This window comes from Crotalus tigris, unplaced genomic scaffold (genome assembly GCF_016545835.1).
Source record: "Crotalus tigris isolate CLP2741 ecotype Arizona unplaced genomic scaffold, ASM1654583v1 scf7180000018371.15429387391:27106975, whole genome shotgun sequence".
NCBI lineage: Eukaryota > Metazoa > Chordata > Lepidosauria > Squamata > Viperidae > Crotalus > Crotalus tigris.
In genome coordinates, this window is record NW_024096970.1 from 16073114 (window position 1) to 16099182 (window position 26069).

Below are 26069 nucleotides of genomic sequence, written 5' to 3' on the forward strand. Positions count from 1 at the left end.
GCTTGGTAATTAGGTTACAAACCTTTTGTCTCCATTCAGGAGGGGGGGAATCTTCAGTGAGGTTTGAATTTTGTTTGGTTTGTTTGGAATGTTGCTTCCAGTATTTCAGTTGAAGTAACTCTCTCGCTCTCAGTGGTTGGTAGGCAGGGTTGATGCCAATGTGTCTACTTACTGATTAGTTGGTGGAGAATGAGGCCCCAAAGAATTCTCTTTCTCTCCTTGATTTTGCTTGGGTTATAATTGTGGTTTGCAACCTAATTACGAAAGCCTGGAAATCAAACCAACTGCCACCAATCCCAGCTACTAATATTCAAACACATTTCAGACAGACAGACAGACTGACAACTAATAAAGAATGAGGCAGATAATCCTATCTGAAAGAGTTAAAGGGTAGAATATTGTGGCAGTTAAACTATTGGAGTTTTAGCTGGATTTATAAAAATGATGTATTTTGAGGGCTACCTGTTACCATTCTGCTAGTGAAATGGATTTTTAACTTTCTGAATTTTCTTCTAGCTGTAGGAAGTTATGTATGGAACCTTTGTACATAATAACCCTTGTTATTATGGCCAAGGATCATGTGTGAATATTCTGTCATTCACCTGCTCAGACATTTCTCCTGGGCATCAATTCAATTACTAAAGAAGATATTGTGTGGAAACTTCTCCCACTGGACATTTTTTGAGTGGAAATTTAGGTAGCTAAGGGGACTTTAAAGTGATGGAAAGATTATGATGAAATAACAGTCACAATAATAGCATTCTTGTCATTACTCAAGTAATCTTAGAGATCGAAAAAAATACTCAAAGATCTTAATATCAGGTATGAAAAATGGAATACTAATCTGTAGGCATATTTTGGCATGATTCTTCATATATCAAATCTAAGGCATATGCAAAGTGGGACGCGGCAGGGATGAGCAGCAGTAGGAAGCCACATTGCCCAAAGAGTAGTTCTAGATTTGGGTAAGAAGATTCTTCTATGCACTGAAGCTTCACAGAACTTCAATTCAAAGCTAGACTTTATCTCAGAACATCCTGTTGTTTCATGCCTTATAAGAAAGGAGAACTATGTTTTTATGTTATCCTTGGCCAAAATGATTTATTTTTCATAACTGTTAAGATCAGAACACTGCTAATGGTTGTTTTTTCTACTTCTCATTCTGAGAGCAGAATGACAACTAGTGACATAAAGAAAACACAAACACAATAGTGTCAAGGTACACCCACCACATGCTGCCTGGTTAATGCATAACTCCAGGAAATGAGCAGAGTCATTTCAGTCACACTCTTCATTGGAACAGTAATAACCCATGGGTCCATTTTCCCTAAAAGCCCTAGAGGCAGAACAAAATATCCTGTCAAAATGTATCAACACAGTGGAACAAGGAAAAGAGAGAGAGAGAGAGAGAGAGAGAGAGAGAGAGAGAGAGAGAGAGAGAGACTGTATACAATCAGATGATCCGCTAAAAAATGCTCACACTGAATACACACTATGAATGCTGTTGTTTTTTACAGTCAATGTTCAGCAATTTTTAATAAAGATGTTTGTTCTCAGAGTTTTGTTTATCCATTTGTCCCACTATTTTACTTGCACAATCTGCAAACCAGTGTAAATTTCAACAGAATAGAAAGCAAATGATATTACATACTGGAATAAAGAGGCAAGACAAAGTAAGCAGATTCAATTTCTTAAGCATTGTTAAACAATATTTGCTGTGATGATGAGTTTTTCAGGAGAGTCACTTCTGAAGAATCTGCTGAGCAATTGTATTTGCTTATAATTTGGACAAACTTTTCTCTGATGTGAGTTAGAAGTAAAAGAAGACAGCCCTTCTTTCAATGGATTTTACCTCTTCAAATATTGATAAAACTTCGCTGACAAACTTCTCTCAGCCCTAGAATTCAGGTGAGGTGAGAGTAAATGCAGTAAATTTGGGGAACAGTAGAATGCCTCATGATGCTTAGCTAAGATCTACCACTGCAATTTTTCCACTGCCAAAATGTGAGCTTAAAAATACAACTAGGACTATATACACTTTTACTAAAATATAAATAAGAAAAAGCAAAGCTATCTTATGCTCCAGTTCTCATTTTATTGTTGATTATTTGCCATCAAGTTGTTGTCCACTTTTAGCAACCACATAGATAGATTTTCTCCATGATGATCATCTGTCCCTAGTCTGATCTTTTAGGTCTTCCAGTGGTGCATCCATTTCTACTGTAACTGAAGCCACCACCCACCTTGCTGCAGGTCAACATTTCCTCTTTCCTTCCATTTCTCCCAGCATGAAGGCTTTCTCCAGAGAGCTGAATCTTTTCATACGGTGCATGAAGTAGGATAATTTGAGCTTGGTCATTTGTGCCTCAAGAAAGAACTGATTTGATTTGTTCAATGATTCTCATTTTACTAACCCTAAATTTGTTCATTTCCATATCAATAAATATTTTGTTCCCCCCCCAAAAAAATGTACCAACCAATTCATTTGTACTATTGTGCTCGTGCATATGTATTGTAATATTTGTATTTTTGTATACACATAACCTGTTCTTCATTTTTTCCTAATGTCTCTAATGTGATTTCCGATACATGTAGTTACATATTTTTATTGAAGAGCTGTACACTTTTTGAATTAGAAAGGTCCGAGGGCTCAGATTATGGTGTATTACTTTCAGTTTGTATGGACCCATTTAATAAGTGAAGCAAATAAATACTTTTCTTGAATATAAAAATAGTCTTGCCCTCTGTGCCATATCTTCTAGATACTTAGCTGATATTGAAGAGAATTTTCTCCTTGATATTACTTGTCCTGTGGAATAATTTTTGCCTGTGTTATACTAAACCATTAGAGAGACATGTTGTAGGAGTCTTCTGAAAAACAAACTTTGTAAATTGGTCTTTCCCAAACATTAAATTGTTCCCCCTGACATTTATATTTAATAACCTGCCTTTATTTTGTTTTTTAATTGTATTTATAAATCACTACAGATTTTTTTTCCTGTGCATCTGATAGAAAAGCCACTTTTAAAAATAAACAATTAAATGAGAAACCACAAATTATACCCAATTCCTAGACACATTAGTATTAGGATGGGGACTTGTACTGTTACCTGTGATATTAGTCTCAGTTGTTATTGTAATCACCAAGACAAGAACATTGTACCATCATTTGTTTGGAAATATTCCCCTTTTTTAATAATACTTTTTAAAATTAATTTTATTATATGTGTTCTTATTCATCATTAGATTATGTGCAGTGCATTTTTATATATATTTATGTATGTAAGTAGCCTACAACTGAATATTTTACTGTGATTTGATATTGTAATCACCAATTTCACAAACAAAGGAAAACCCAGAAATCCAAAGTGGGCAGAACCAAATTGAACTAGACTTGTACCATCTGATAAAATAACATTTCATCCACATGCAGAACAAAAAGTAATCAAACAATTCTGTGATAACTTGCAATACAACACCAACGATATCATACTAATTATCACAGTCTGGAATGCTAACTATGGAAGTAAAATAGCAGTTTGACTACTAGGTTAGAGCCAGGCATGATTGATAATAAATTTAAATGGGTCCTAGAATATATCTATTACTAACAATAAAGCTACACAAGTTGGTGAAAAAGCATTTAAAATGTTTAAAATCTTGTGAACTGATGCAGTTAAAGTGTCACTCTGAAGTTTGTAAGCAGAAATGGAAAAAATATATGAGTTGAAAATATAGTGGAAAAGATCACCTTATATTTCAATACCGAACATAACATTACATTACTAACAAAACCTGCAAATGACAGATGCCTCCAAGTCATACAGTAAATATCTGTATGACTTGGAGGCATAATAAAGATATCACTTTATTATCTCTATATTATCTCTGAAAAAATCTATTCTCTAACTTTGGCTTTTGCATATAGAACCTTTGGGGTGATCAACAGGCCACACTTTCCATATACTAACCCCCCCCCAAAACACACACATAGGTAGTTCCTTTCTGGTATGAAATTGTTTCATGCTATCTGTGATCTGAGAACATAGATAAAAATGGCTGCATCAATTTATTATTGTTTACAACATGCTCTGATAACTGGCATATTTCCATTCATATAATTATGACAAGATGTTTGCTCTTAAAAGTAATTTCTAATTTACTAAACATGTTAAAATCCCACAGCTGCTTACTAACTTGCACATATATTTACTGCTGCAATTTATAAATTTACCTGATGTTATGAAATAATCCTTTCATTGCTTTTATTAAAGAATTATCTCATCATCAAGCCAAATAAAATATAAACAAAGATGCACTAGTGGTTAATGGATGGACCTGATTATACAATAAAAACAGATTAAAAGACCACTGAATTTCTTTTTCCCATCTATTTCTCATTAAATATTCTATAGAGAAAGAAAGCAGCAAGAGTGTTTGTTTTCTTATCTCTTGCACTGTACTTGCCAAAAAGGATGATTGAAAATTGGTATGAAGATCATTTTCTTTGGTATCTGATATAAATGGACAATAGCTGAATTCTTGTTTATAAAACAAGAAATAATGAACTGGGTGGGGATTTACTTATACAATATCTGGTAGTATTAAAAAAAATCCTAAGAAAGAAAGGAAGGAAGGAAGGAAGGAAGGAAGGAAGGAAGGAAGGAAGGAAGGAAGGAAGGAAGGAAGGAAGGAAGGAAGGAAGGCTTTCCAGATTTTATGCTTAGATTTCATCCATACTGTTTTATAGCAAGCAAAAGAAACAAAACCTGTTTTAACCCAAGACCATCATCCATGCTGGGGAATAGCAATTAATAGCACAAATTCAACATTTCATTACAAGGCCATGTAGCTTGAGGTGCTTTCTACTAAATGTATGGTATATACAATATCTATGAAGGTCTTTTTCTGTCTTTATAATTTCATAGATTATATTCATAGTAGTAAATATATGCATAGCCAGAAAATTTTCTAGAATTTTTTTAAAAAATTCCATTTTCAGACCAAGAATAATAACTTTATTGTCACGTTGAAGGTACACTAATCGGAATACATTAAAATGAAATTTCATTGCATACAGCTCTCAAAAGGTCACCACCTCCAATATACACTACACAAATATGACAAAAATAAATAAATATACCCACATATATTATATGATGCAGAGAAACAACACAATCTAGTTCAGATTATGTATACATGTGCATGGCGAGAAAAATGAATCTTGTGAGTTTACTAGATGGATGGTATAGGAAACAAAGCTATTACAGAATTGGGTAGTCCTGCTAGAAATACTTCAAAATCTCCTCCCAAAGGGGAACAACAGAAACAGACCATAAAGTGGGAGCTCTAAGCACATAGCGCTTATAAGCAGCATCCTGAATACCAGCAAGTATACCAGCTTCCTACAATCTTCTCAGCTGTCCTTACTACTCTTTGTGTGGGCTTTCTATCTGAGGCACTGATGCCACCAACCAGACAGTAATACAGTTTGTTAAAATGCTCTCAATTGTGCTTCTGTAAAAAGTGGCCAGGACAGAAAAACAGAGCTGTGTTCTCCTCATCCAACACAGGAAATGCAGATGCTGGTTTGCACGGTTCACTAAGGTTGAGCTGTGGAGAGACCAATTCAGATTGTTAGTTGTCTGCACCCCCAGATACTTAATGCTGTTGAACTACAGCTGCATCCTTGAAACCAAGTGGAATATGACTGTGATTCAGTCTTTCATTCTAATCTTAAAATTTGTGAACTAATTGCTGTTTTAAAAAAAACAAAATTAAAAAAATCAATTATTTTAATCGGATAATTTAGTATTCTTTTAAAGAGGTTAGAACTACAGCAACTGATAACACTACCCAATATATATAAGGTAAGGATTATGGTTCTCCCTCCATCTCCACCATACAGTTCCTATTTTTCCTCTTCATTTCTATAGTTTCAGAAGTTACTATCAATCAAAGATACAGATATGAGAGGTTTAGGTTCAAAATATAGTCAGGATTACACCATATTGCTCTTTGAAATCTTGTAATAAGCAGTGCAACGATCTATATTGATGAAAATGTAGTCCTCACATTCTCTCATTTCAATTCTTACTCTGTTGAGCAGCAAAGTATCTGAAGACACTTTTTAATTTTTAATTATATGAATGGGCATAAAGATCTTTATATTGCATGGACTGATTCCAATGACAGCTATAGATTACTCCATTAACAATAGAAATTCTACATCTCCTGTTTCATCTGTACTCCTTCTTTTGCAAGTATCTAGGAAGCGCTGAATATACAAGGATATTTGTGTGCAGGTAGTTATTGAGAGTGTAAGCATGATACTGTAGGTAGTTAACCTCAGCAAACCCCTGCTTATGGGAATAAGCAAGGCAATCTCATATCAAATCACTAGGACAGGAATTGCAGAATCCTTCTGTGCCTAAGAAAAACTGGTTTTTTGCACATTTTAGTTCATGGAACGAAATGGCTGATTTAATATTAATTCACTCTTCCAGCACTGAAATGAATCAATGACCAGTACTCTTCTTTCATGCCTTTCAGGAAATTGAAATTGTTATATTAAAAAGTATCTGCATGTGTATCGTGGGGCCTGATTACTTGAGGACAACCTGTCTCCCATAATATCTGCCCAATTTGTTCCTGCAGGGTTGGCACTCCAAGTTCCAACAATCAAACAGTGCCACCTATCAGGACCCCTGAAGTGCACCTTCTTGGTAACAACTCCTGTGCACTGGAATGAAATTTTTCTTTACATTCAAACATCTCCCATCCTATGGATTTTCAAAGGGCCTTAAAGATCTGGTGCATCTCACAAGTCTTTTGAGAAGACAATTGATTCCCCTTTCTTCCTTTCTCTTCCTCTCTACCAACAATATTTCATTGTCTTGTGCTGTTTTTGTCTTTTTTGTATTGTTCTATGTTTTTAACAGTTGTGAACTACCCATTTTATATTTTATCATATTAAATAACAAATGATCATGGGGCATAAATGCTATGGGAAGGAATGGACGGAGGAGGAGGAGGAAGAGGAGGAGGAGGAGGAAGAAACTGATGTTGCACCTTTTGTCAGTCTCCCATGAAAACCAGACAGGAAACAAAATGAGATGAGCTAATACTGCTTTATTATAAAGCCACATTTACAGATTCTTGCAAGTCTGAAAGTGCAAATCTCCTGCTTTCACTTTATCCCCTGATTAGTTAGACAGTTCCTTTCTAAGTTTCCTTCTCAGCCCATTACTCAGTTGTGAGTTTATTTCTCTTTAATATGATTGGTCTCTAGGCAGCATCTCTTCATCCCATCTTCCAAGGCCATCTCAAAAAAAAAAAAAAAAAAGGAAGAAAGAAAGAAAGAGATCTTTGGAGATCTATATATGCCTAGAGACTTCTGGGCTCACTTGTTGCTCTCCTGGTCAGTAGAACTTGTATAGTTCAAGACACCCATATATTGTGACGATGATTGAACTTTGTGATATAATCAAGGGTCATCCTTTGCCATATTTTAATTGACATTTCCCAAGAGAATGTGATTCTAGGGAGAGCATTGTGAAGTAATTATTCTTCCTTTTCCCGTCTGTGTTTTCACTCTAAGTGATGTAAATATATAATTTCATAGGATCCATTATCATTGCCTAGGAAACCATCTGCTATAGTAAAACTATGCAGTGGCACATGAAACTATCATGTGTTTCTGGGGTGAACAATTTTCCTACTAATATGAATGATATTCTTAAAGGTTTTCTGGCAACACTGCATTTACACCCAAAAATTCTAGTCTACATTTGTCATTTTTTTCAGCTTGAGTAGCAAGAAAAAAGGTTAGCTGAATGAATAAAATAAATACATAAGATTCCATTAACAAAATAGAACTTTAAAAGTGGGACTTATTCATTGAGGAAGACATTATAAATGTATTTTTGCTTATATTCTTTCTTCATTGAATCTTCTTTCTACTTTGAGCATACTTAAAACTTTCTCATAGGTAATTAATCAATCAGACCTAAAATCGGTCCAGAAAGTTTAACTAAATGACAAAATACAAGTCAAAATTTAAAAATAATTATGTAAATAAAAGGTAGTTATTCATTGTGGTTTGTTGACTACGTGGCATTTAAATTAATTTTCTTATGCAAAATACATCTTATTCCTTCAAAAAAGACATTTATGACTTCTTATTTCAGTGTAATCAAAATGATGACTTGCATTTAAATATTCAGTTTCCTAATAATTTAGCTTAATTTGACATCTCCTTCTAAGAAATATTATTTGTGAGAAAAGTGATTTCTGCTGAGAAATAGCAGTTACCTAGTGCTTTAACATTGATAATGACCTGGTGAATATTTGAAAGTTCTATTTATTTAATTAAAAAGTGATATGCTTTTAACATTAGATAAATGATGATGATGATGATGATGATGATGATGATAATGATGATATACAAAAGCTAAGACAACTTTTTATATTGATAATTATGTATTATTATTCCAAGAATTGGTAACCAATCATGGCCTTATCTTCCAAGAATTTAATCTTTTATTTTATTTATTGGTGCCTTCAAGACTGTGTTCACTTCTGGACAAGTCCCTGCAGTCTTCTTTGCATTGTTTTTCATACATAGTTTATCATTCCTTTCTACCTAAAGTTGACTGGCCCAATGTACCCAGCTGGATTTTTTGCCTAAGGAGAGCCTAGAAACCATACTCTCTCATTTTCTAGTCTGGATCCTTAGCCAATATACTAAACTAGCTCCTCAATTTGATCTAATTCCCTCTATCTGTTGTCTATTTGCTGTACAAGCAAATTCTATAGATTAACTGTTATATAAAGAAGCACTGACTTTTAAGTGATGTGAATCTCCAACTATTCACTGAATCCTAATATTGTCTCTACTTTCATCACAGCATGTTTAATAAAAACAACATTAAGCCATGAGAAATTTCAAAAGTACCCTAGAACTTTTTCTTCCTTGATTTTTGAAAGCAAGGTCTGGCCAATAATAATTAAGTGGTCTAAATCTCCTACCTCACACCTGATCACTGATAGAACCCTTTCACATCCAGATAGTTTTACTTTATGGTAATAGCCACTTGTCTCATCTTTTTATGAATAAATGGAAACTTTCTTCTTGCTCCCCTTTACAGACCTGACAAAAAAGACAGAACAACTTTCCCAGATGTGACAAAATAAGGTGACAATTTTCTCATGATTTTCTCTTTATTACATTTTGAATTTGCCTTCTTTCTTCAAGATTGAGCAAATTCAAAACAAAATAAAGAAAAACACACACATCCAGCTAGGAAGGAGTTTTTATCTGAGCAAAATAGTCTTCAGCTAGAATCAGTTATAGAAAAACAGTTTGCAAATGGGATGCATTAATAAAAACATACTAAATGCTATCCAGGCTATGTGCTTTAGCGGCTTTACTTTGTTTAGATAATAATATCCATTTTTGAAAAGTCTCAGGGCACATAATAGTATCAACATAAAATAAAGCAATAATCCAATCTCCTCCAAATAATTATATAAAGCACAGCAAAAAGAAACAAGCAAAACTTCTAGGAAATAAAAGAATCATGTGCCCATGAGCCCACTATCATTATGGCACACCTTCCTTTGTTCCAGGCAGAACAAACAGATCTTTAACATATTCTGGAAGCCCAAAAATGATGAAGCTGGCCAAATCTTAACTGGGAAGCAATTCCAAAGATCATTAATGTATATCAAAAGTTAGTGTGTATTGTGTATATTTTTAGACCACATTTAATTTGCCATCTAATTTGTCACATTTAATTTACTCTTAAATCCCAAAGATGCTTTTTTTTTATGAGGCAACTGGACTTTCTTGTTTTTCTTTGAAAATGTTTTGCTTCTCATCCAAGAAGTTTCTTCAGCTCTGACTGGATGGTGGGGAATGGAAAGATTTATACTCCTGCAGACAGCTCTTCATTTGCATTATTTTAGCGAGTCATTAATGCTACCTGGAGGTTTATCTGTGTCTTCAGAGTCACCTGGTATGCAAATGGGTGTGGAGCCTTCTTGAAACTGTTGAAAGGACTGTGTTGTAGACTGGAGATAAATGATGTTGTGTCCCTCCCACTCTGTTGAGAAAGGGCAGTTCAATTTTGTCATAGATAGTTTGACCCCTCTTTCAAACCAGCAGTCCTCTCTGTCCAAAATGTGGACTTTGCTGTCTTCAAAAGAGTGACCTTTTTTTTTTAATCCAGAAAGACTGCTGACTCTTGTACTGATGGGTTTGTTCTCCTATGTTGTGCCATACATTTATGAAGTTGTTGTTTTGTTTTCCCAATGTACAGATCTGTACGTGGCTCACTGCATTGTACTGCATATACCACATTGCTCAGTTTGTGTCTTGGTGTTTTATCCTTGGGTTAGACAAGCGTCTGCCTTAGTGAACACTGTTCCAGGAGACAATGCTTATTAATGAGCTATTTCACTATTTAGAGGATTACTGTCCCTCAAAACAAACAAACAAACAAAAAGATCTTACCCATATGACAAGGACCATAATGGAAGAGGAAGAAAAAGAGGTTTTTAAAGGCCAGAATGAAATAGTAACCCATAGATTGATTATTTTATATAGTTTGAGCTGGTCAGATCTTCCCTTGCTACTCTACTTGGTTGAATAAGAATTAGTCACCCTTGCCTAATAGGCGTCTGAGCCAAATGTCAAAAGAATTGAATGTTCTATCTGGCAAGATGAAGCTAAATTGCCTGCAACTGTTTCTTCTTTAATCTGTGTAAGGGAAAAATGGCTTTTCTTTATGAAATTCTTCTCTAGAGATATGGGGTACAGATTCCTACTGAGTTTGATCTGGCCAATGGCTAACATAAGAATATGCTTCTCTTCAGGACTTCTATTACAAGGTATTCAATATGGAAATGAATATAAACTCTGCATCATACAAATTAAAAAAATTATAGTATAATTAATATAGGGCGAGTTGGAGATAGCTTAACATTCTAATCTAAATTGGTCAGGATGGTATATTCTTTTCTGCTTTATCAGCTGCCCTATTGATCTAAGTTTTTATCTGCAGTATCTAGGTTTTTGGGATAATGAAAGATTTAGTAACATACTTTTGCTTTAATTTCTGAGAGGTGTTCAGGGGATAGGAGCTGCATGATTGTCTTGTCTTATTTTGCATCATTTTATAAATACATTCATAAATCTGCCTTTACTAACCCAAACATACTTTGTAGTAGAACCATATCCCACTGAGACCAGACCAGCAAGGAGGTCATTTCATCTCCCTATGCAATCTAGAGAATTAATCATAGTATAGTTGCAAGTGAGCTTATTGGACTAATGCATAAATTCAGCTGTTTTCAAAAAGGGTTGGTTATTTAAAAGATAAATGAAAAACTATCTTGATAAATTTTGATTATGTATATTAATTGAATTAGTCTCCAAAGCAATCATTATGTGTCAGGGCATATCTGTATTAGAAAAAAAAATTCCTATTCTCATAAAAGAGAGCCAGTTGAGTGTAGTAGATAAGGCTCAGCCTAGAGCAGAGGTCCCCAACACCTGGGCATGGCCCATTTTGAAGATTCGGTTGTGTGAGCACATGCAACTCCATTTGAGCAAGCAGTGGATGTGTGTGCCTGCCACTTGCACAAATGGAGCTTTGTACACAAGCGCCTTCTGCTTCTGTGGAACCATCCACTCTCTTCCCTCCCCCCATTTGTACACAAATCTAGAAAGTTTGGAGACCCCTGGTCTAGAGACTGGGAGACCATGAGTTCAGTCCAACCTTAGGCACAAAGCCAGCTAGGTGATTTTAGGTCAGTCACTCTCTTTCAACTCTACAAAGGAGGCAACTGCAAACCACTTCTGAAAAGCCTTGCTAAGAAAACTACCAGGACCTGTCCAGGCAATCTCTAAGAACTATACAAGATTGAACAGAACAAGAAAAACATTCACAAAATCCTGAATTCCTTCTTGTTATGGCTTAGAGACTTCTGTCCATTCCCAAACAGTGGGAAACTTGTTTGCCATTATTTTCATTTGTCTTTTTTTTTCTTTTTGATTTACTGATTTAGTCTTCAGTAGGTGAGAACTACTCAACTCATTTTTTACATCCGTATTTACCCAAAGGGAAAAAACAGTCCAACCTATCAAAAACAGTACTGTTAAAAAAAAAAGAATAGAAACACAAGTTAAGATAGGTAAGAAAATGGTAAATTAGAAAAAAATGGATCCAGGAAACCTCTGATCCATCAGCCTGAGCTCAATACCTGAGAAGATCTTGGAAAAGATAAGGAATGAATCAGCGAGGCAAACAAAGCCAACATGGGTTTGTCAAAAACATGCCAGACAAATCTTATTGCATTCTTTGACTAGGTGACAAAATTAGTGGACCAGATGAATGCTGTGGATATAATTTATTTGGACTTCAGTAAAGTAGACCACAACCTACTACTTGCTAAGATAAAAAAATGTGGGTTAGACAGCATCACCACCATATGGATTCGTACCTGGCTGACTGTACTCAGCATGTGGTCCTCAATTGAACTGCATCTACATGGAGGGAAATGTGTAGCGGGATGCCCCAGGGCTTTGTTCTGGGCCCAATGCTATTCAACATCTTCATCAATGATTTGGATGAGGGGAAGAGAAGGACGAGGGGTGACATGATAGCAGTGTTCCAATATCTCAGGGGCTGCTGCAAAGAAGAGGGAGTCAAGCTATTCTCCAAAGCACCTGAAGGCAGGATAAGAAATAATAGATGGAAACTAATCAAGGAGAGAAACAACCTAGAACTAAGGAGACATTTTCTGAGAGTTAGAACAATTAATCAGTGGAACAATCTACCCCCAGAAGCTGTGAATGCTCCAACACTGGAAGTTTTTAAGAAGAGTCTGGACAGCCATTTGTCTGAAATGGTATAAGTTTTCTTGCCTGAGGAGGGAGTTGGACTAGATGACCTTCAAGATCCGTTCCAATTATTATTATTGTTGTTGTTGTTCTTATATTCTCTGAAAGTCTTCCATTCAAATACTAACTAAACTCAATCTCATTTAACTGCCAAAATCTCAGACAATGTTGGACATGTGCTATCATATGCTGAGATGACTGAAGAGTACAAAATGTTCATGAAGATAGTTTCCAGAAAGTGATGAAACTATGTGAGTTAAAATGCCTTAACAATTTACCACAGTGGTCAACATAAGTGTAGATATACTGAGTCAGGATTCATAAAAAGCACTCTGTTTAATTGTGCAATTGGGAGGGGGGGAGAGGTGTATATTCCAATCCACCAAATTTTATATTTTTTTTTAATTAAAGGTTTTGTTAAAGGAATCACAACTCCTAAGACTGTCAGAAATGAGCCTTTTTTAAGGAGAATTTTCAAATCGGTTTAAATGATAGAAGATATCCCTCATAAATTTTGAAAAGAAGTGAATCCCTATCTATCCCACCATGGATTCTTTTTCTTGGGAAAGGATGAATGATAGTTGTACATTATATATTATAGTTTAATGTATATAACCTATATTATATCTTCCAAATATCCCAATTCATCGTAGCACACTCTATTATTAAAGCCATCCTTTTTCTTCCATGTTAAATATGATTTCCAATACAAATGACTGATTTAAATTTCCTCCATCAATTCTTCTCTGAATATCAGCATGCAGTGCAACAGCTAATGCTGGATACAAGCTTTAAGAAAAAAAGAGAAAAGAAGAAAAGCTTTTACATTGATGAACATTTTCATTAATTTATCAGACATTAAAGTAAGTGGCAAAGGAAGAAATATCTTCTATCCCAATTCTGTTTTGTTCTATTTTGTCTTTGCTTTTATATGAAGAATTGTGAGGTCAATGTGACTCTGGGATATTCATTATAATTTTTCCCTTGGGTAATACCGTAAAGGTCACAGAATGGAGTAATCATCTCCTTTATGTCTTACTGGCAAGCTTATGACTGAAGTATTGCTGCACTAATATGTGTTTAAATGAGGAGCAGCAATGTTAGTGGTATTTAAAAGAGTGCTGGCATTTGAAATAGTTGACAACAAGAGATCTTGCTGGTAAACAGGAACACTTTTGATGTCATAGTTAGTTTGGTGGGTGATGGCTTTAATGGATGCTCTGAGAGTTATTATTTACTATAGTTTTATTTTAAAATATGAGAACATTATTTTGAATGCCATAGGGACTATGATAATAAAGAAATACACAATGGTATTAAAATGCTTAAACATATCAGCATATAAAACTAGCTGGAAGCATCAGTATCTGATCAGAGAGGAATTAGCTCAGCAAGATGGAATGACATAGATTCAGAAATTGGCTGATTCTAGGTCTTTACTACATTTGATTCTCAATTTGGTTGAGCTCTCTGGAGAGAGACCAGGTTCACTGTCTGGGTGTTTTCTTGGACTAGTGGCTCTTGCAGGAGTGTCAAACTGAAGCCACGCCCACCCCATTGCTAGCAATGGCGAAACCGTCCCGATACATTGTGTGATATCATGTGACATCACAAGTTTGACATGTCTGTGCTAGAGGAATGAGTGGAGTTATGTCTTTGTTCAGCTCCAGCAGATATGCCAATTCCCACCTTACCTGGAACACTGGGGATAGTAAATTCTCTTCTGTTGTTTAAACTACTGTAATTAGTAATTATCTTTACATCAGACTTCCCTTGAAGATCACTCAGAAACGTGAGCAAGAGCAAATTGCAACAACCCATTTATATACTTTTGTCTGTGGTGAGTTAAGTGACGCTGCAACTGCCTTCTCTCTGTGCCTAGAGGTTTGTTGAGGTCTGAATGGAAAACAACAGTCTAAAACTGAACCCTGGCAAGATAATGGCTTTGGGTTCAGAGCTCTGTGGGTCTTGGACAATTACTCTCTCTGGTAACGGATGAGGTTGCACTAATCAAAGAGATCTGGTACATAATCTGGGGGTTCTCTTGGACTTGCAACTCTTGCTCAAGGAAGGGCTTTGCACAACTGTAAGTTGTGCACAAGTTAAGCCCATTTTTGGACCAACATGCCCTTCTCATAGTCACTAATGTCCTAGTCACCTCCCGTTTCAACTAATGTAATGTAATATGGGGCTGTCTTTGAAGAGTGTCCAGAAGCTTCAGTTGGTTCAAGATGCTGTGACTGACACAGTTTTGTGCAAGCCTAGATTCCTATGTTACCTCTTCTGAGGGACATGCACTGGTTGCCAATTTACTTCCAGAAACAATTCAAGGTGGTGGAACTTTAAAGTCCTACATGGCTTGAGGTGGTCATTTGAATGCCCACCTTTCCTGAGTAAATCTACCAAGCCCATCAAGGGTGGATGGGAGGGTATATTGCAGGCCCCATCTTTTAGAGAGATACATTTGGTGGAATCAAGAAAAAGAACCTCCTTACTGGTGACCCCACTCCATATGGAATATAATTCCCCAAGAGATAGTAGCTAGAGTGACTGTATTGATTGTTGCTGCAGGGAGGGAGAGGCGGGTTTTCTGTTGTGAATTTTTAATGCTATAAGTTGCCCAAAGCCACCATATGTGGGTTGGGCATCTACATATATATGTTTAATAAATAAATAGATTCTTCCATATTAAAACATTGCTATGAGGATTATATTAATTGCCAGTGTCTTTCCAAATACAGTTCAAGGTGCTGGTTGAAGTCCTCACTGTTTCAGAGCCTAAGAACTTTTCCTTGATAAATTATTCCCATTTGATTTGGAAAAATCAGAGAATGCCTACTGGGAAATGCTCAGGAAGGATCCTGTCAGTGATCTCTGAAGGGGTTCCACTCCAGTAGAACAGTTTATCTTCTGAAATAAGAACACCTAAATGTTTTAGGACTTCCAGAAGTTGTAAATGTCTCGCTTTCTCAGAAAACTTTCTGGGATTTATTCTAAAGCCATTGTTATAAAATTTATAATAGCAGGTACAAATAAATAAATTTAGTTTTATCATGTTTTATATTATGTTATGTTTTATTATCATTATATTATACTTTATTCTACAGTAGAATGTTTGTGTATGTGTATACACACACATCCGCACATATACACATGTGCTGTTTAGCGTTCAGCTGGAATGAGGCATTGCATAAATAAGATAGATTTTTTTCTTTTTGCTAAGGCAAATCTATGTTAATTGAAATATACTGAAAAGCAAGACAGTTTAATGAGAGTTTAAATTCAACATGTATAAGTTTGAAGGGGGGCTTCTTTCAGTTTAATTAAATGTTAATTTAATCTATTCTGTTCTCTTGGCTATTATCTGAAAGTCTAACTATTTAGTGTGGGGAAAATTCATTCAAAACAAATCAGTCTGAGGCTCATGTGAAGATTTATGATGGTTCAGTGTTATCTGTGGTCTAACACAGTCACTAAATGTTTATGATCAGACAGAAATGCTGTTTTGAGTAGCATACAAGAAGACTTTCTGCTACAGCCTCTGCTTTTCAGATTGTAATAAAGATACTTACATGTGGATGAAGAGGAATATTTATCAGTTTTACAGACATTATAAGCCTGAGTAGAATAAGTGACACAATGGACAACAGAAACAAGATTCAGAATCTTAACAGGTAATAATATTCCACTGAAATCAAAAGCATAAAGTTTGGAAGGGACAAATGTAAAACCTTTTATTTAGGTACAAAAGCAGACAGTTCAAACAGCAGATAAGATCTGACCAGGAAGAACTACACACAACAAAAGGTCTAGGCATATTGATTAACAAAGTATATAGCTTCTAAAAAAATCATGTAATGTTTGGTTGACTTAAGAGAATTTAATGTACACATTATGAGAAGTAATCATTTTACTCTTTTCTTCTCCAGCTAGGCCACAATTCCAGAAAGTCACTGTCAAAAAGAAAAATGTTAAAAGGGCAACCAGGATGTGAAAGACTGGAATAAATTCTTATGAGAAATAGCTTAAAGAATCTTATTTATTTTGCCCAGAGAAGATTAAGGAGAACCACAAAAACTGCCTTCAAACATCTGAAGGATTTTCACAGAGAAACTGAAACCAACTTGTTATACATTTTTCAGATGGCAGATTTAGACTCACGGGTGAAAATGGCAAGGAAGGAGATTTCAGCTATAGTCAAGATGAAATTTCTAACAAAAAGAACAGCAAACAATCTGGAAAAATGACTGACTCTTCATTGGGGATTTTTTAAGAAGAAGTTAGTTTAAAGTGAGGACAATATATATGCAAAGTAAGGTCAGATTGGATGATCCCAAATCCTTTATGATTGTATGATTGTAATGAATGTCTGATCATGATTAATATATGTACTGTTTTACACTTAAAATAGCCCTAGATCATTTCATAGACTTGTGGCTGAAGTCACATATTACCAAACACAAATGTGCTGGGAAATATAAAACTGCACAATTTCAAAATTCCTCAGGTAGCTTTCTTACTATTATGCAATAAAATTCTTAAGCACTTAAGATGGAAGAACCCAACAATGAGTTTCTTTAAAATGCACTCTGGAGAATAGTAACAAAATAGCTCTCCAGTTATAAGGCTTTTGTGTAAATAAAGCCAGTTTTTCATTGAAAATAATTATGACAAACAGATTTACACCTTACTACCTTTTGCTTTCTTCAAGGAACCTTACATTTTAATAGTTTCTTTATTATTACACTTTTGGTTTCATTTACCGCCAAGTGCTCAGGCTCAATCACAATTTCAGCTGGGAAATGGTGAACATTCTAGGCCAAGTTAAATACAAAAATGCAAGCTAATTCCTTGAAGCTGGCATCCAAGGAAATAAAAAGACCAGAACACATTCCTTCCAGCAGTCAACCCCCAGATAAATGGGGATTACCAAGGAAAATCCACACACCCACCAACACCAGAAGGACAAGCTGCACAGGGAGCAAACCCCACACTCACTTGCACTGATGAGGCTACTTGGTTGGGGACTGAAATGTTTGCAAGCAAACAACCAAACTCAGAGAGGACCAAGGACCACAAAGTACACTTTAATAGCTAAAAACACTTGAATGCATGAAAGTATTAATGGTTTGTTACCAGTTGCCAGAGGTCTAATGGGTTCATTCCTGAGAGGCTAGATGTCTTCAGGCCTGCTTAGCCTTTTCATATCATCATGTCCAGCATTTTATTAGATCTTGCAAAAAAAAAATAAATATCTTCAGTCCTCTAAAACAAAGAGAAGAAATGTGGTTTCATCAGTTACTTTATAATTTTATTCACTTGCATCTTTTTTTTAATTTATCCACATAAATTTATCTGTGCAACAATCAGGTTTTTCTCATGGAGTCCAAAGACATTGTTTCAAGATGTTTATATTAGGTATCTTATGATAACAAAGAATATGAAGCCAATAATGTAGCTTTTATACAGGGATGTTCCCTTTAAAATGTCTATGGAGATAACCCAGCTGTCAGAAAAGCTATTTCACTCTTGGTTCATCAGGGAAGCAGGGAAGAAGGAAGGAAGATATTTGTCATACATAGACACTTTTCTAATACAAAAAGTTGACTGGGCAGCTTACATTTTAAAATGTTACTGTAGTGCACACTTCAACCAAGAAAGTTTCTGGAGTTAAAATCAAAAGATAAAATATTATCTGAAGTCACCTTTTGTAATTTACCCAAACCACATTATGTCTAAGTGGGTGTTGAATCCTGGTGCCACATAAAATAATAGAATAGATAATATAAAATCTATCAATTTTCGTAACAGGTGCTAATATACAGCCATGTAGGGTAAAGTAATTCATTCTATCTTTTCTCTACCTTCCATCCTGGTGGGATGAACTCAGAAAGACTTTTGGGTTGCAATTCATCCATTATGACTTTCCCCCCTCTCTGAACTAGAATTGTTTTGTTTCTGTTATACTTGCTTAAGTTCAGATAAAAAGGTGAGCAAAATATCATACAAAAGGAATTTGCATGTAATTATGCATATGATTACTGAACAATGCTTTGGGGGTATTGACACACGTCTGTGTTGCTAAGAAAGAGAAACAAAAAGTACTTATGAGAAAGAAGAGATAAATTCTTATTTATGGAATTAATTTTAGAAATTTAAATTTAATGGATATTCAGGGCAGCTGCAGGAAAAATAAAGGATATAAGGAGAATCTTCTTATCTGCACACAAGTATACCATTCAGATCTGTTGCTCCAAGTGATAATTTTGCAAGAGTCCCTTTGCAAGATTTTAGATGAATTTTTACACAATAGGAGAATTTTATACAATAGGAGTGCAGTATGTGGCAGCCAAGAATGAGAAGGAAAATGGCTGCAACTATGCTCATTTCTGCTTTATTCATCTCTATCTGTTGGAACCATGACAGTATGTTTCACCCGGGTTCAAATTACAGTTCCTGGAGTAGATATAACAGTCCCATTGAAACATATGTGCCTGGAAATACTTCCCTTGAGGTCTGCCAAGCTCCCCTAGCTGCCTATTAAAAGACCTCCCCACCAATCTTTAGCATAATCTTCTAGCCCAAAATAAAATTGGTTTGTGGCTGCTTTGTTAAGCTGGATTCATAGAGCTCATTCTGATGACAAAAGGGTGACAAAGACCAATCTTGCTATTTGTAGCTGGATTATCCATAACCATGATGGCAGCCATTTTGTTAATGAGGGGTCCTTGGTGCTCTCTGAGCTTGCTTATTTTCTTGCAAACATTTCATTACCCTTGCCTGAGTGGGTAGGTGGGAGTGTCTTAGGGATCCTTTGGTTGGGCTGTATACTAATAGCTCTTTGGCAATTTATTGATTGAGGTATTGTTTACTTGATTATTGGTCTGAAGTTGACTTGGAGTTAATCTATGCTTTTGTGAATGTACATGCTTCCAAAATCAGTAAGCATTCTTAAGACATGCTCTTAAAAGGGTAACTGTTTCTACTTTTTGTTAATTCTTTATCTAGAATATTGGTCCAGCACTTATCATTTACAGTATACAGTTCTCGATTATCTATTTGCTACAATGATTTGAAATGATTATAAATCTAATTGGTGACTTACAGCTTTAGAGCATGCCCAAATTTGAAATTGATATAAAATGGGGGGGGGAGAGACAGAATGTTAGGTTGCATATTCTGCTGTTCCTAAGTTCATATGTTAAGAAAACAGTCATTTGAAAATGACTGTTGATGCTGTTAAGGCCCTTGTATTACTATGATATGGTGAGTACCACCTCAGTTATTGTAGAACATGAAATGTCAGGTTCTAAGAGAACCCTATGGCTCTAGGAAAATAAATAATGGCCTGCTGAATTGGACCCCTGACCCATCTAATCCAGCAGCATATTCTCACAATGACCAACCAATTCCACAAGTAAGTCCACTAGTCTCACAGCAGATGGTTGTGACAGATGGCTGTCACAGAGAGGAGAGGATCAGCCTGTTTTCCAAAGCACCTGAAGGCCAGAAAAGGAGTAACAGATGGAAACTAATGAAGGAGAGATTCAACCTAGAGATAAGGAGAATTTTTCTGACAGTGAGAACAATCAACCAGTAAGAACAATCAACCAGTGGAACAGTTTGTCTTCAGATATTGGGGCAGTTTCATCACTGGAAGCTTTCAAGAAGAGACTGGATTGCCATCTGTCAGAAATGGTGTAGGGTCTTGTGGTTGGGCAGGGGGTTGGACTAGATGACCTACAAGTTCCCTTCCAACTCTGTTATTCTGATTCAGATGGTCTTCAGAGATAGTCATTCTATATTCAATGCTAATAGTTATTAATTCCTATGATTTCCATGAATTGTTCCAATCCCTTTTTTTATAACCAGCCAAGCTATTAGTCAGCACCAGATATCATGGTAACAATAAAGCAGATCTGGACACTGGAGTGCAGATGGTGTAAATCTCAGAAGATGACTGATTATAGGCTAGAGTACATTACCGTATCTATTGTAAAAGACATGAAAAGGGCATTATTTTGGTCCACTACTGCATTTTTATTAGCTATCCAGTACAATGATATCATATGGTTTGAGAGCATTTAGCAATTATCCCAACCAATGGAGTATTAGAGCCCAGAGATGTGTAGGGGCAATTCATTTGAAAGGCATCTTGAGAATAAAATCATCTAGGCTTCCAGGACTATAGTCTATATGCTTGTAATGGTTGCCATAAGTAATTCAATGTCATTTTCCCATCTGGTCCAGTACTATAGGATCATTTTCACTTATGAAATCTGAGGAGATGAACAAGGTGCTTTGTAGTTACACATCTGATCATGTGTTTTTGTGAGCCCTGTCATTTGTAGCTGCTTAGTTCTAGCAGAAGATTTAAGTGGAGAATGCAGAGTGTGGAAAATGCATCTCTGCAAAAGTGAATGCCAGATACCTTCAAAAGTTAATATTTTGTCTACTCTTCAAGAAAATTGATTGGATAACTTAATAGCCATCAGTTACTAATATCTTATTCCTACAAAGGAGCAGATATTCATTCAATATCTGTTTCTCTGAACAGATCTATCTATTCAGTATAGATTCAGAGACTGGTTGTGATGGATAACTTTTAGTGGGAGAAGAGAGGAGAATACCACATTGTTAATTCTCAGATTTTTCTGTAGATTACCATATCATTGAAAAAGTATCCTTTAGAACTGGCTCTGTGAATTGGGAGTTGATGGCATTTTTAAAAAAAGTTTCAGACCTTTATGAGGTAACTCATCTATACAATGACTCTGGATAGTGTGCAATAAAAACAAACATATATTAAAAAGATAAACCCAAATGCAAGAAAACAGCAACTAATAAAATACAATCAAACATAGAACTTATTCTCTTTCAAAGCTCATTTGATCACAGCCAAATTGCGGGGAAGGGGGAGACATATCTTGGGGACAATTAAGTTTTAAAGAGCAGATGTCGCAACAAGTAGGTACTCCTAGGTCCCATCAGGTGACATTGTTTAACAGATGGAATCTGGAGCAGGGGAACTGTGCCTGATAGTTCTGGCTGGAAAAGCTGTTATGGAAAATAGTCATTTAGATAATATGGTCTACTCCATTAAGGCAAGTGTGTCAAATTTGCAACATCACTTGATGTGTCATGACATATCGCAACTTTTTTTCCATTGCCAGCAATGGGATGGGCGCAGTTTCGGCATGATGCATCCAGCCCGCAGGCCGGTAGTTTGACACCCCTGCATTAAGGCTATAAATAATAATAATAATGGTAATAATGGTAATCATCATCATCATCAGTTGGAAGGGACCTTGGAAGTCATCTATTCCAACCCCTGTGCTCAGGCAGGAAAACTTATACCATTTCAGACAAATGGCTGTCCATTTAAATAATAATAACCAGCACTTTGAATGACACAAACTTCTATAAGTAAGCAACGCAGCTCATGGAGGAAAGGTGTTATATGAGCCTGACAAGGTATGTTGACAATTCCCACTCTTCCACATTCTGTACCAGTTGCAGACTATGATCAATTTTCAAGAGCAGCCCTAAGGACAATGCATTGCCATAGTCCATATCCATCAACATCATCAAAGAATAAACAAATGGTAAAAGGCCTCCCAGACAAGGTCAGGGCACAATTGATACACAAGATGGATATGTACAAAGGCTTTCTTGGCCACAGTTGCTAACTGCTTCTCAACTGGGAAATGTGAGTCCAGAACTTTCAAACTATACACTAGTCCTGAAGGGAAAATTTCAATCACAATCAGGACTAAAGGTGAAACATTCCCAGACCTGGGATGGGGGGTGAGTCCAAAAACCTGCAAATATTGCTAGGTTGATTTAAGCCTGTTCTCTATGAAACAAGATTTCACTCTGCCTGAATACTGTTCAATATCTATGCAAACATTTCAGGGACAATCATTAAGAGATTTGGAGTGAATCAATAAAATAAATAAATCTTGCCTAAAATTCCCATGATCTGAAAAAAATACATTTATCAAAAATTTCCTTTTTTGTTCTATCATTTTCAACAGCCTATCAAGTGGGGTAAAGGAAAGAATAATTCACCAGGCAAGCAAATAAAATATTTTTAATAGAGATGTGAAGATTTCAAGTTTCATTTTCAAGCAAAATTCTAATATTTTGGATTGGGCATGATATTTAGCTTATTCATATTAGTCAAAACAGAAATACCCATATCACAAAACTGATTCATTAAAATAAGTCTCATGAATCTGTCTTATAGGAAGAGAAAATTGTACCCTTTCTAACAAATTAATTTGTTTAATTTATTTTTTCTATCAGTTAGAAGTAGCTTGCTACTGTTTAGTCTATATGCAACTCATGCCCCTTTCATATTATTTAATCCTTGATTAGCACATATATTTTCCACTTCAAAACTACTTTAAAAAACAATTAAATCTGCATTTCAATATATAGCTAACCCTTTAACCAAATCTGCATTTTAGCTGGACTTTTTTTTCATAATTTCCATTTTGATTCCTTTCTGAGAAATTTTAAAAAATGAAGTGCAAAATCTGAAGATATAGTCAGGACGGTATGGATTGAGTCCATTCACATTGTAATTTGCAAGAAGAAATCAAGTTCTCAGTCATTCTTAGTACTGGCAAGTCCTACATACAAGGTAGAATCAGTAGACCACTTATATTAGTACTTTATTAAATTTCATTTCTAGTTTTAGAAAATCAGATTTTTAATTTGTGAAAGTTTAAAAAGTTGTCATTTTAAGAAATGGCAGATCATACTGGTACTGTCCTCTCACTTCTTCTCTCAATACTTCATAATGGAGTTTTCATAATTTCATAGTCATAATTATGTTCTCATTATTTAATGAACATTCTAAGAATGTGTGGCGTAACATGACTATTGTAGAAATATGTTTTAAAATGTCATATGTTATTTCTACATTCCTTATTAATTAAATACTCGTTACAGTTTATAGATCTTTCGAGCTATTTTAAATAGTTGTTTCCTTATTCTACACTTTGGGTTAAGGTTGCTATATCAGCCTTCAAATTTATATTATCCTCTCCATGAGGAAAATATTTTGTTTTAGTATTTGTATATATAAATTGACTCATATTGTTTTTATTTTACTTACCATTTTGAGTCTGTGATCTTTAACAAGCACTGTCTTTAACCCAGAAAATTGCAAACATTCAAATTACAAATATAACTGCCACATTAGCAGAAGACATCAAAGCACAGATTGGTTAATACACGTGCTTTGATTTATCTTTAGACCATAGCATTCCTTCTGCCAATATATATTATTTTTGATAGGCTTTCTTCTCTTCATCTTCTGCTGCTCTAGGGTTCAAATGACAGACTAATAAATAGTCATGTACTCTAGAATCACAGCCAACCCAAATCAACTCAGTGGAATCTGTAAACAAAAGCAGAAATCATCCAGACTTGTTAGTGAAGTTCAGTATGAAGAATAGATTCAGTAATTTGGCAGAAAAGCTTCTCAATGTTCAAGATGATGTCAAGTCAATAATTAATACATTCATTCATTCATTCATCTTATATCTCATAGAGGCATCTTTGGCTAGCGTACAACACATTAAAACAATTAAAAACATTTTCAACAAAATATAAAGAACTTACTATGAATGCCAAGAATAAGATAAAGTGATCTTCAGGACAACAGTATGAGGGCCATCTTATCACCTGCCTCCAGTGGTGGGATTCAAATATGTAAACAACCAGTTCTCTGTGTGGATGCCACTTCCTGAAGTCCATTCTGGGCCTGGGCAACAAAAAATTAGCTACCGGTTCTGCTGAACTGGTGTGAACTGGCTGAATCCCACCACTGCCTGACCCTCATATTCTTCACTTCCAGATTTTCAATGCTTTGCAATCGCCCAGCAGGGTTGAGGCCAATGTAATTCAATGGGGAGGGGAATGTTCCAGAATTCAAGCACTGCAGCAATAATTCAAGAAGTTAAAGCAAGAAATAAATTCAATACATTCAAAGTCACAAAGTCATGGAAGTTGTTCCAGCATTGCCCTGTCCTCAGACAAAAAGCTTTTATACTAGAAGAGGCTATATCTCTCCAAACATAATGGGCTGGAATAAAATGCAGAAGCCAGGCTATTTAGAAGAAAAAACATATTCCCAAGTAGACATCATCTTTAAGGTACACCTTTAAGCAACCAGGCACTTCTCTGCTTCTCTGCTATTTGTCAAGATTCTCACTGATTTGGAGGCTATGTTTCTGTATCAAGATCATAATCCAGGATTATAGAGTTAGGATCAGAGATAGTTGATTATGCTGACATTTCTGATTTAATATCCTGATATCAGGCTTAAATCTCCCAATTACTAACAGCAGGGGTCTTCAAACATGGCCCTTTTATGACTTGTGGACTTCAACTCCCAGAATTCCTCAGCCACCATGCCTGGCTGAGGAATTCTGGCAGTTGAAGTCCACAAGTTATAAAAGGGCCAAGTTTGAAGACCCCCGACTAACAGTAACAATTATCACCACCACATGTGAACCACATGGGGAGAGCAGTGAGATCTAGATTTTTTTCTACATCTTCACATATGCCTATGTGAATGGCATAGGTCTCCAATTAAATGGTGGACTAATTTTGTACAGATCATTTTGAGACGTGTCTGCTGATGTTGTTATATTGGGCTATCATAGTTGCATACAAAAACCCATATGATCAGTACAGGAGTACAAGAAATTGGACTTCCTATCTCTTTATTGTAACCTATTGGCAAAATTTGCAGCCCAAAATGATAGCCTTTGAAACATAAGTTAATGTTATGTGTCTTAAAATCAATCATGTCCATATTCTTATTGATCTGTTTTTAAGGTCTGCTGCAGGTAGTTCTCAACAATTGAACCCAATATTTCTGTTGCTAAGCAAAACATTTGTTAAGTGATGTTTACCTTATTTTACAATCTTTCTTGCCATAATTGTTAAGTGAATCACTGCAGATGTTAAGTTAATAACATAGTTGTTAAGTGAATATGGCTGCCCCATGGACTTTGCTTGTCAGAAGATCACAAAAGATGATCACATGGCCCCAAGACAATGCAATTATCATAAATATGAGTCAGTTGTCAAGTGTCTGAATTGTGATGACATGACCATGGGAATGCTACAATGGTTGTAAGTT

General features: G+C 35.6%; 1 long non-coding RNA gene across 2 annotated transcripts; it reads right to left on the bottom strand.

Annotated features, from left to right (window-relative positions):
• Positions 1 to 5306: 5306 nt before the first annotated feature.
• Positions 5307 to 25834, bottom strand: LOC120311712. Of its 2 annotated transcripts, XR_005557706.1 has the most exons (4): positions 24542 to 25834; positions 24033 to 24317; positions 18044 to 18172; positions 5307 to 5613 (listed from the first exon to the last, which is right to left on the bottom strand). It is a non-coding gene; the product is annotated as an uncharacterized LOC120311712 (long non-coding RNA). The 2 variants fall into 2 exon arrangements; XR_005557705.1 differs by having other exon boundaries at positions 24033 to 25834.
• Positions 25835 to 26069: the final 235 nt, after the last annotated feature.